Here is a 12,547-nt window from a genome sequence, read left to right on the forward strand (position 1 = left end):
TTTGTTCATTGTGCTATCTCCAGCACCTAGAACACTCCTGGAGCACCTAGAACACTCCCGGACAATAGCACACGACAGGTATTCCTGAGTGAATGATGATTATTACTGGGGCTTCCTTTACAACTTAGAGAGAAAGCAGTTTCATTATTCAAAAAACATATTATCTACCTATACATGTTTTCCTCATTTATCACATCTCCACATTTACCCTTCATGACTTTTGCAATTCCCAAATAAATGACATCCATTGTGGGCATATTAATGGCAGTCTGCAAGTAGCAAAGTTCATTTCTGATTTGAATTCTTTTGGCTGCTGTGAATAGTTTTTCTCTGGTTGTTAGTAATTAAAACAAACAAGCAGAAAGTCTTATATTATTCTATCTCATTGCCAAATTGGATATTGCTCAACTCAAAATTAAATGTACACACACCCATAAAACTAGCCAAACTGGCTATTACAATTACATAAAGTTCCTTGTGTTCATTAGCAGTGTTGCCTTTCATGGGTTTATCCTGTTTGGCATATACATCAAAGTAACAGTCATAAAGACTTCTACAAAAATTTGGAGCATGTAGATGTGGAAAAATTTTTAAGATTTTTTTTTGTTTTTTTTTCCAGCTACATTGCAACAAAAGCATACCTTGTTATTGTGACAAAAAGCTTAAGGCACGACATAGAAAAAATTCAGTATTTTGTCAAAGCTTGGTAATCTAAGCCCATGGCCAGAATCACCTAAAAATGGCAGATATGATTCAGTTTTGTATTCTGCATTTTGGGAATTAGTGTCAGAATACCAGCCCTGATCTCTTTAGTGAATGATTCATTTACTAACATGATTAATAATTCTGAGAGCCAGCCATGTTAGCCACTAATACCAGATTTTTGGAAGCTGCCTAGGTTTAATGGAACTGTGGGTATGTTCGTTTGAACTGGGGTGGCGGTAGGAGGTTCTAAATTTGCTGTTCTGATTTTTAGTGGTTTTATTTGAACCCAGAGAATGAACTTCTTATGATTTCCACTGTAGCATATTTTTTAATGGGTGGTTCCTATTCATGAGAAAAATAAAATAATAACAGGTAGTTTAGGGGAATTAAGAATAAAAATGAGTGATGAAGCTTCACTCATAGATTCAGTTCATAGAGGTTTGGGGAGTGTGATGAGTTAAAAAAAAATTAGCTTCAGTTCATTGATCCAAAGGCATGGCTCTGTATCTTTTTGAATATAAGGAATTCAGAAAAATTGGGGCAGAAAGTCAGATTTGGTTTGTTATATTATTATTTGTTTACATGTCTGTGTCTTTGTGTGTGTGTGTGTGTGGTGGGTTGGGGAGGGTTTCCAATAAATATTGGAAAACCTGCTAGACAAATTTTAAAAGACCTGTAACACATATGTGTTTGTTTCTTTAAAAACCATTTTTTCTTTTTTTTCTGTAGAGACAGGGTCTCACTATGTTGCTTAGGCTGGTCTTGAACTCTTGGCCTCAAGCAATCCTCCTGTCTGAGCCTCCCAAAGTGCTGAGATTAGAGCATGTGTGCTTCTAAGAGTAGGCTATGAGTTTCTTGGCAGCAGAACCTTATTCATGTTTCCCATTGTCTGGCATGGCACTGTGTGTAGCTTAGTAACAATGATGGTTGTGACGATGCTGATAATGGCCTCTATTACTCAACTTCCTGTATGCCAGGCACTATGCTAACTGCTTTGCATACATTACCTTATTTAATTCTCATAAATAGCCAGGTGGAAAGTAACAAAAAATATATTATGTCCATATGTTGTGAGGAAACTGAGGCTTAAAGATATTCATGGACATGACCATGGTCACACAGCTAGTGAAGTGTTGGACCTGAAATCCAAAACCATTTCTGTTCTTTGTCCCAAGCCCATGTTGTTTATTACTACACTCTATGTTTGTTGCCTGAATTAGTGACAGCGTGGTTAACCAAGGTCCCCTGTCCTACCCAGGCCCCATGACTCAGTGAAGAGTTAAAATGTGACAAACAGAACTGGACAATGGCGATGTCCTAGAATGAACCAGTTTTATTCACCAGTAGGAGAAGAGAAACTTTCAGTGTGGGTAACAAGAGATTGAGGGATGACCCGTGTCAATGGATAGCTCCAAATGGGAAGAGGGCAGTGGGTTTAAGAGAAAGAGGGGAGAAAAGAAAGTACCATAAAAGGCAAACCTAAACAAAGAGCAGAGTAGAAAAAAAAAATTCTTTTGAGAGGAGGTCATTTTTCATTCCCAGAAACTTCCAAAGTGATGCTTTTAACCCCACATCTGGTTCAGATTCCTGCTCGAATGCTCAGAGGTAGAACAACAAAGCAAGTGGAAAGGTCTGGGCACGTCCCTGTCCGTGGAGCTGCCCTCCCCGCACCCTTCCCCCTGAGGAATATCTGCTTTGGAAGCAAAATGACGGAAAGTTTTGTCCACGTTGCCTTCCCTCACTTTTGCGCGTGGGTGTGAGTCTGTGTACCCGATTCTACCGTGAGGACTTCAGGTTGCTTTACCTGCTGTTGCGTCTCAACAGGGTGAGACATGTGCTCGTGATTGCAGGCCTGTCCCAGGAGAACTTGTCCTACTGGATATGGAAATCATCCAAGCAAAGTGGGAGGCTAGGTTGCCTTATTTTCAGGCCGAAACTTGGGTTGCTTTGCCGAACTGAAGCATGAGAGAGAGATGGGACGAGAAGCAAACCATCTGCATGTATCACTCTTCCTGCAGTTCTGGAGCTGTTAGCCAAAAGTGTCGTTTTCACTGACAAAAGGCAGGAAAAAGAAATGTCCTCCAGCAAAACAAAAACAAAAACAAAACAAAGATAAATCAATCACAGGTTTTCCCAGCTTTTGCTGTCTTCCTAGCTCTGGGTCTCACAATTCTAATGGCTCTCAAGCTTTTCAAAGTGATTCTTTTCAGATTTTCTTCTTTCATCCTTGATTCTCTGTTAGAACTGTCCTCTGGCTCCATTTGACCGATAACTTTTGATAAACTGACTTAAGCCTCTGTATTGGCTTGCTACAGATTTGCTATAGGAAAAGGTAACTCACTTTCATAAGGCCAATATCAGCATCCACTAATGCAAGGCGTTTTTCCTCTGATGTGATTACGTAAGAATTAATAATGGGTAAACACCAGTGTGAAGAGATTTAATTTGGATAAACATTATAAAGCTTGTCTGCTTAATCAGGGTTTATCTCATCTTTTCTGTTTTTTTTTTTTTTTTTTTTTTTTCTTTCTTTCTTTTCTTTGTGCTGCAAATTTTCCAAGAACAGGGACCGGTGTACTATTTTGCTTACTTCCTTGAACAGGGCAGATAGGAACATTGTGAGACCCAGCATTCTTGTGATACTTAAACTTCCACTTCAGGGGAAACAAAAGAGGATACAGATGCATGCAAACGCAAAACCGAGCAAGACACCAGCTGAGCTGACTTAACGCCCTCCCTCCCCACCACGAAGGTGCTAGTGGGGAGAAGCAGCTCTTTGGAGGAGTTACGGTATTTCTCCTCTCAATCTTGGGTTGCTTTTGACTAGCATGTAGCAGAGGACCCGTGACAGCTTTTGAGAATAGCCTTATTTACTACCCCTTCCCCTCAACTCACAGCCTTTTCTTTCTTTTTTGTTTTTTTTTTTTTTTCAGACAGAGTCTCGCTCTGTTGCGCAGCCTAGAGTGCAGTGGCATGATCCCGGCTCACTGCAACCTTCGCCTCCCAGGTTCAAGTGATTCTCCTGCCTCAGCCTCCCGAGTATCTGGGACTATAGGTGCCCACCACCACGCTCGGCTAATTTTTGTATTTTTAGTCCAGACGGGGTTTCACCATGTTGGCCAGGCTGGTCTCAAACTCCTGAACTCAGGTGATCTACCCACCTTGGCCTCCCAAAGTGCTGGGATTACAGGTGTGAGCCACCGCACTGGGTCTCACAGGCCTTTCTGAATCCGCTTTTTATTTCCTGAAAGGCGTACGGGTCAAAAATAATCCATATCAAATGCATATTAATTTATAGGTATCTTTTTAAGGAGGATGATTAGCAAAGAAATAATCATTGTTTCCAGTCTCCCAATGTGGTTATTTGTTTCTATGACAGAATCTAATTTCTCACATCTCTCTTGTTGACTGGTTGGCAGTCTACGGTCCTAGACTTCGCTTCTGCATTTTATGCTTCTGCACCTATGAAAAGGGCTTGAAGGCCAAAGATGAGCAGCCAGAGACAATGGGCTTGGGGGAAAGAAAATGGCTTGGTACAGGTTGTTATTTTCTGTTCCCTAACTGGAGTGAATGCTTTTTAAACAGTGTGTTCCCCATTGGGACAATTGGAAGAACAGTGACATTCATTTTATAGTTTCTGCTTGTTGGGTAGTTATTCCTTTTGAAAAGAAAGGAAATTCCATACTCCAGGAGTCCATCTGTTGTTACATTTCATGAGAACTAAATGCACTGGAAAATATAGCTAAACACACTTGGTTCACATTTTCTCCACCTTTGAACTGATAGCAGTCATAAAACTCCATCTTGTATAGACAATCTGTTAAAATAAGTTACTAAGAAACCCAAACAGGTATAAAGGTCGCTCTCAGTGTGAATGGGATTTTCTTTTTTTTTTTTGTAGTGGTTATGACCAACCCCAAAACTCGCTCTGAGTTGGCGTTTTATAGTCGATATTTTAAACTGTAAACCATATTATATGACTGTAGAGCCGCACCCATTAGAGTCAATTTTCCTGTTTCGGAACTCTCGTGCGATGCAGCACATAATTCCTGTTCATTCGTCATGTTCTCACCTTGTTCAGGGCCTCAGAGTTTATGAGCAGGTTACTCCACTGCATTTTAAACATGTCATCTCTCCCAAGGTGCCTTTTAAGAAATATGTATGCAATCAAAAGGAAGCCAAATGTGTCCTTAGTATAAGAGACAGAGGATGTTGTTAACAAACTGGAAGGAATCCTACTTCTGGGAAGTCTGAGGAAAAGTTATCAAATTATAGGAATGGCATCTAGATTTGAGGGCAAAAACAAGTGCATTAAAAGCAAGAGGCTGCTCTTTTCTCTCTCTACCGTTTTCTAAGCATGTATTATTTACCAGGCATTTTGTGAAGGATTTCACTTACATGTTCTCGTTGAATACTTGGTGAGTCTGTATGAAATATCAAGAAAATGGCTTAAGAAACGTGAATGGCTTTCTCAAGCTCACACAGCGAAGAATTCACTGACATAGCATTCCAGAGTGTGGTTTAGCCCCAACACAGCCTTCATCCCGGGCCACCTACTGGATGGAGCCCTCTTTGCGGTGGCTTCCTACATCCCTGCTCCCATGACTTTATTGTTGCAAGGGTAGAAGAACAGATGCATCTTTTTGGATTTGGCCTGACTTTTCAAAGATAAGATAAAGAAGGGCTGGTAATAAGGCTGGGAATTGACATGTTCTTGGTTGGCTCAGCTGCACTGAAGAGCTTCTGTTCTCATCTGGATAGACAGGAAATAATATGTGACATACAGACAGCTTGTTTTTCTCTAAATCTGAGCAATGGTGAGTCATTCCTTTTATTAAAGTTAGAGATGATCCTTTCTTTTTCTGTGCAGAAAAAGCTATTGTTTTTCATACAACCCACTCCTACTTTTAAACAAATCAGTTAAAGTGCCTATATTTTAAATAAAACTTCCAAACTCCTTTACCTACCAGCCTAGAGGCAGGAATATTTCTTTTCTCCTTCAGCCTTGCCTAAGGAAAAAGGATTCTTTTTTTTTTTTTTTTTTAGACGGAGTCTCACTCTGTCACCCAGGCTGGAGTACATTGGGACAATCTCGGCTCACTGCAACCTCTGTCTCCCGGGTTCAAGCGATTCTCCTGCCTTAGACTTCTAAGTAGCTGAGATTACGAGTGTGCACCACAGGTTTCACCATGTTGTCCAGGCTGGTCTCGAACTCCTGACCCCAAGTGATCCACCTGTCTCAGCCTCCCAAAATGCTGGGATTACAGGCATGAGACACTGTACCTGGTCTCCTGCAGTTTTCTAGACCTGGTTAAAGAGGACAAAATAAATCCTGGGAAGACCTCTAGCTGGCAACTAGCAAGATATGGGAGGAGGATACACTTCCTTCATTTTTTCCTGCTTTCCACATCTTAATGCCAGGCATGAGCCTTTCTTAGCACTGCTGTTGCTGAGATAATAAGTAGCTGAATAAAGTGGCACATGTTATAAGGACAAAATAGCTAAAATGAAGACCCTATAGAGCAGCCCCGGTCTCAACACTGTTGACATTTTGGGCTGGATATTTTTTGTTGTGGGGAATGGAAACTGTTCTGTGCATTGTAGGATGTTTAGCATCACCCTGACTGAGTACCCACTAGATAACCAGATAGTAGCAACACCACCCTCCAATCCTACCAGTACCCCGAGTTGGGAAAACCAAAAATGTCTCCAGACATTGATTGCTGAGTGCCCCATGGGGGACAAAATCATCTCCAGTTGAGACCTGCCACTTTATAGTAGATAGCATGACCTAGTAACATGCATGGTTTCTTTATGCCTGGAAACGTGCTGGGCCAGGGTGAAGATTTATGACCTGAGAAAAGGCAACCACAGCAGGTGTGGAGCTTGAAAAAGGATGGTGTCTCTGCCCTGAAAGGACCTCAGGGTCAGAAATATGTCTGCTCATCTTTGAATCCTCTCCCTAGGGCCTAGCACAGTCCCTCAAACGTAGGAAATGGTTGATACATGTTTGTTGAATAAATGGGATGTTTGCTTAGAGCCCCCTGTGTCTGTCTCCTATGCTCAGAGAAAAAAATCATAGGGACAACAGCTATTTATTTGTAGCTATACCCACTTCTTGGCTTATTGTGTTCTATTTGAGAGCCTCTTGAATATTGCAGAAGTAACCAAGGATACCAGGATGATCACATGCAGCAAACATACGGGGAAAAGAATAGAGCAACAAATGTCACAAGGCCTGTTTTTCAGGTTTATTGCCAGAGAGTGTAGGGTTTTGAAGAGAGAGTGCATAGAAGGAATAGGACGAGAACCGTCCTTATACTGAAGATGATTTGTAGTCCTCATCTGTGGAAATTATTCACTGGACAACCTCTCTTGCCCTTGAACTTTGCATCTTGTCTTAACCAGGGGTTTATGTATCTTCCTTCCCGGGGAGGAGGTCAGCATTGCTAAGTCCTGAATTGCGGAACTTTTGCTTCGTTAGAAAGACGTGGCTAGTGAGGAGTAAGGGGAGACAGTGGTGAGTCCAGGATGGGAGGTGAGTTTGGTGTGGCAAAGACACAAACATCTAACCTCTATCTGACCAAGTGATGACAAAGTAAAGGATGAAAACAGCCAGCTCAGTTTTCCTCCCCTCAGGACTCTTTTATTTCCCTTTTCCTTTATGTCTTTCGTTTTTGAGTAACACTTTGTATTCACCATATTCTTCATGACTAACCACTAGTCTTAAAACTTTCAGGGTGAGGATTTGAGGGAACGTCTCTTTGGAAGACCTTTATACCAAAGGCCTTTGATTGAGTATCCTCCAAGGCAGCAGCTTTTACCGATTCCTCCAGAGTGGGCCAGGGCAGGCACACCTTTTCATCTCTTCCATGATACTCCGTCAAATCAGTATCTCCTGTATTCCAGACTCATGTACTCAAGCGCCTAGTTGATATTTCTATTTGGATATTTTGGAGACATCTCAAACACAACATATCCCAAGATGAATGATTTCCTGCTTCTTCTCAAAACCTGCCTGTTTAAAGCAATTCCATCCTTCCAGTGGCTCAGGTCAAAACCCTGGGAGTCATTCTTGACTCCTCCCTTTGTCTCACACCCCATTATCCCTCCCCAACAAATCTTCTTGGCTTGACTTTCAAAGCGTATCTAGGATCTTAGCATTTCTCACCATCTGCATTGTTGCCATTCTGGTCTGAGCTACCAGAAATTCAACACAGTAGCCAGGATGACATTTTGAAATTGTAGGTCAGATCTTGTTACTCTTTTGCCTCCAATATCTCCTTATCTCATAGTAAAAAACAAATCCTTCACATGGTTTTACAACAACCCCCTGACTCCATTAACTTTCACACTTATCTCCTGCCACGCTCTTCATCACTTCTTCAGCAGCTCACCTCCTTCTTGCTGTATCTTAAGCACATGCCTATTCCTGTGCCTGGAAACTTCTTCCCCCAGATATCCATGTGGTTACATTTGGCTCTTTCAAATCTTTGCTGAAATATCACCTCGCAATGAGATCTCCCCTGATTATGCTACTTAAAACTACAATCTGTTTTCCATATCTCCCTCTTATCCTTTAGCACTTTAAAAAAAATTGCGCTTATTAACCTCTAATACTATATCATTTATTTATTCACTACATTAAAAAAATCTCTCACGCTAGAATGGAAACTTCACAAGGGCAGGGATCTTTGTTTATCCCAAGTGCCTAAAAGAATGTCTTGTACATAGTGTGTGTGCATAAATATTTGAGGTTGAACCAATGTATCTTTCCAAGCACGTATTAGCTATTTACTCAGTCTGTCTTCCTGCCCAGACTGTAAGCCCCGTGGGAAAAATGATAAACAGAATGCATTGCATTGCAGTGGTTAATGCTGTTCTTTTCCTTGAAGTGTATTCCTCAAATTGTATGAGTTTCATGCTTCACAAAACCTGACCTGCCCCTGATTTACTATGAGAATTAGTATGAGAATGAAAAAGATAATACATTTTAGAACTTAGAAAAGCATCTGGCACTTTAAGGATAAAGAATGTGTTCTATTTGACATGCCTCCCCTCTCCCACTGTATTTAGCTCAGTGGCTGGAACAGAGTAGAAGGCAAAAGAAACATCTTTGCTAATAAACACATCCACTGAATGAATGAATGAATGAATATATTTCCATGTGCTAATTTGACAATCTGTTTAAGTTTTGACTTACTTCTCTTATTTTGAGATGGAGTTTCCCTCTTGTCACCCATGCTGGAGTGCAGTGGCACGATCTTGGCTCACTGCAATCTTCGCCTCCTGGGTTCAAGCGATTCTCCTGCCTCAGTCTTCCGAGTAGCTGAGATCACAGGCGTGCGCCACAATGCCCGGCTAATTTTTTGTATTTTTAGTAGAGACGGGGGTTTCACCGTGTTAGCGAGGATGGTCTCGATCTCCTGACCTAGTGATCTGCCTGCCTCAGCCTCCCAAAGTGCTGGGATTACAGGCATGAGCCACCGCGCCTGGCCAAGTTTTGACTTCTAAGTGCCACGCTTCTCCCTTTTTAAAATTAGGTATCTATGGGCTGGGTGTGGTGGCTCACACCTATAATACCAGCGCTTTGGGAGGCTGAGGCAGGCGGATCACTTGAGGTCAGAAGTTTGAGACCAGCTGGCTAACATTGTGAAACTCCAGTTCTACTAAAAATACAAATATTAGGTGATCATGGTGGTACGTGCCTGTAGTCCCACAACCTCGGGAGGCGGAGGCACAAGAATTGCTTGAACTGGGGAGGCCACAGAGGCTGCAGTGAGCAGAGATTGTGCCACTGCATTCCAGCCTGGGCGACAGAGCAAGACTCTGTCTCAAAAATAAAACAAAATAAAATAAAATAAGGTATCTATGTTTAGGGGTTTGTCAAAAGATTCATATAAAAAAATCCATGTATGGATTTGCTTGCATTTTATTATGTACCTATCAAGATTGTATCAGAAAGACAGCCAGGTACGTGGCTCATGCCTGTAGTCCCAGCTACTTGGAAGGCTGAAGCAGGAGGTTTGCTTGAGCCCAGGAGTCAGAATCTGTACTGTGTAGCGATTATGTCTGTGAATAGCCACTGCACTCCAGCCTGGGCAACAGAGTGAGATTCTGCCTTAAAAAATAATAAAAAAATTGTATCAGAAATCAGACTGACATGGTATTCATTACATTTTTAATCTGTGAATAAGACTGAAGCTCAGAATCATCTGTTATTGTCTCAGTGGTCCTTAACATTATGTGGTACTAAGACACATACTGAACATAAACACATGATAAATGGCAATGAGGTTGAAATAAGGCTTTTAAAAAATGGCCCCTTTCTTAGTTTTTTATGTGCGTATGTTAACATTGTTCGTGTTTTTCTAATGTTCCTGCCTTCAGCCTTATCGTTTCCATTGTATTGATTTCTTGTACCTGTGATGTTTATATTTAACGCACTAGCTAGATAGATATATTTTAAATATCTACCTGTGATGGTTGTTTTTTACAGAGGAGAGCAAACTCTCTGAAGTAAATTTCATAGAAAGAAGTAGTTATTGCCTAGGCTGGTCTTGAACTCCTCGGCTCAAGTGATTCTCCTGCCTTGACCTTCGAAAGTGCTGGGTTTACAGGCGTGAACCACTCCACCCATCCTGGCTAGTTTCTCCCGTAAAATGAAACATGTCATGGCTTGATTGAATTTTAGACCAGCATGTGAAAACTCAGTGACCTGACAGACCACTGGGGAATGCTTCAAAAGAACAACTCTTGTTAATAATGTTCACAGTGATGTCCTTTAAAGGAAATATATCACTTGTGTTATACACCGAAAGTGCTTTCAAATGAAAGTCAGTTTTGCATGTAACCTTAAGGAGAACACAACTTAATTCATGACCAAATAGCTCAGTCAGTAAGAGGATGGAGCAGGTGAGGTCACATACGGGCCAGTCAACTCTATTCTATGGTCTGATACCACACCCCTGAGCCAGGCCAACCAGGAAAATGAATATGATCAGTGGAAATCCATCTCTCTACTAGAAAAACAAATCAAATACAGCTTTAATGATGAATAAAATCTTTTCTTTTTTCTTTCTTTCTTTCTTTTTTTTTGAGACGGAGTCTTGCTCTGTTGCCAGGCTGGAGTGCAGTGGTGCGATCTCGGCTCACTGCAACCTCTGCCTCCCGGTTCAAGCGATTCTCCTGCCTTAGTCACCCGAGTAGCTGGGATTACAGGCATCCAGCACCATGCCTGGCTAATTTTTGTATTTTTAGTAGAGATGGAGTTTCACCAAATTGGCTAGGATGGTCTCGATCTCTTGACCTTGTGATCAGCCCGCCTTGGCCTCCCAAAGTGCTGGGATTACAGGCGTGAGCCACCGCGCTTGGCCTTGGCTTAGTTTTATCAAGGTCAGATAAGTAGATTTAATGGGTTCTAACTACAAGCATGATAAATTTCAACAAAATGTCATGGGTGTGATTCTTAAACTTCAGGTACTCTACCATTTCAGGATACAAGGCTATTAGTATTGGCAAACTAAGGTTAGCATTGTTCTAAAATCAGCCCCTTCCTCATTCTAGGCCTAAGTGGTCAGTCTTTGGGTGGAGGCCAAAGTGTGTGTGTGTGTGTGTATGTGTGTGTTTGTGCATGCACATATGTATGTGTGTAGTTCCTGAAGTCTTCTATAAATGGTATCAAGAAATAGGGGATATGAGAATTGCATCCAATAAAGAATTTCATGGTTGTACTAATGTAGTATTGCTGTGGGTTGAATTTGTGTCCCTCAAAAAGGTATGTTTATTGGCAGTTTCCAGACAGGTGGAAAAAGTATATTTAATTTTTAACTTCTGGTACCTGTGACTGTGACCTTATTTGGAAATAAGACTGTGAAAATGTAATCAAATTAAGATGAGATCATATTGGAGGCCAGGCACAGTGGCTCACACCTGTAATCCTGGCACTTTGTGAGGCTGAGGTGGGAGGATTGCTTAAGCTCAGGATTTCAAGACTAGTCTGGACAATATAGTGAGAACCTGTCCCTGAAAAATATGAAAGAAAAAAAAAATCCCAGAGATCATATTGGAGTAGAGTCGGCCCTAAATCCAGTATGACTTGTGTCCTTTTGAGGAAAAGAGACCTTAGACAGAGATAGAGAGAATATCGTGCGATGAGGTGTATGCCTCCACCTCTGCCCCCGCCCCCCTCCCCTCCACCCACACACACACACACACAGGAGGCAGCCACTTGATAACTGATGATGCTACTACTGTAAGCCAAGGAATACCAGGGTTTGCTGGTAACCAACAGAAATCAGGAAGAGGCCAAAGAAGGTTCTCCCCTAGAGCCTTCAAGGAAAGCATGATCCTGCAGACGCCGCACCTGTGGCTGTCTGGCCTCCAGAACTGTGAAAGAATACATGTCTGTTGTTTAAAGTGACCTAGTTTGTGCTGCTTATAATTATTATTTTTTTGAAACAGGGTCTTACTCTGTCTCCCAGGCTGGTGTGCAGTGGTGCAATCATGGCTCACTGCACTGTTGACCTCCCAGGCTTGATCCTCCTGCTTCAGCCTCCTGAGTAGCTGGGACTACCAGTACATGCCACCATGTCTGGCTAATTTCTTCTTTTAATTTTTTTGTAGAGATGGGGTCTCACTATGTTACCCAGACTGGTCTTGAACTCCTGGGCTCAAGCCATCAGCCCACCTTGGCCTCCCAACGTGCTGGGATTACAGGCATGAGCCATAGTGCCAGGTCTCTGTGCTCCTTTGTTATGGCAGCCCTAGGAAATGGATGCAAGTATCACGTCCCCGAGGTGTGAGGAGCTGTGGGTCAGAACAGGAAAATGGGAAACTGTCA

General features: G+C 41.9%; 1 non-coding gene across 1 annotated transcript; it reads right to left on the minus strand.

Annotated features, from left to right (window-relative positions):
• Window positions 1-1,327: 1,327 nt before the first annotated feature.
• LOC114673605 (U7 small nuclear RNA) lies at window positions 1,328-1,389 on the minus strand. The gene has a single exon (XR_003724382.2). It is a non-coding gene; the product is annotated as a U7 small nuclear RNA (small nuclear RNA).
• Window positions 1,390-12,547: the final 11,158 nt, after the last annotated feature.

Source organism: Macaca mulatta, chromosome 17, assembly GCF_049350105.2.
Source record: "Macaca mulatta isolate MMU2019108-1 chromosome 17, T2T-MMU8v2.0, whole genome shotgun sequence".
In the NCBI taxonomy this organism is placed as follows: Eukaryota; Metazoa; Chordata; class Mammalia; order Primates; family Cercopithecidae; genus Macaca; species Macaca mulatta.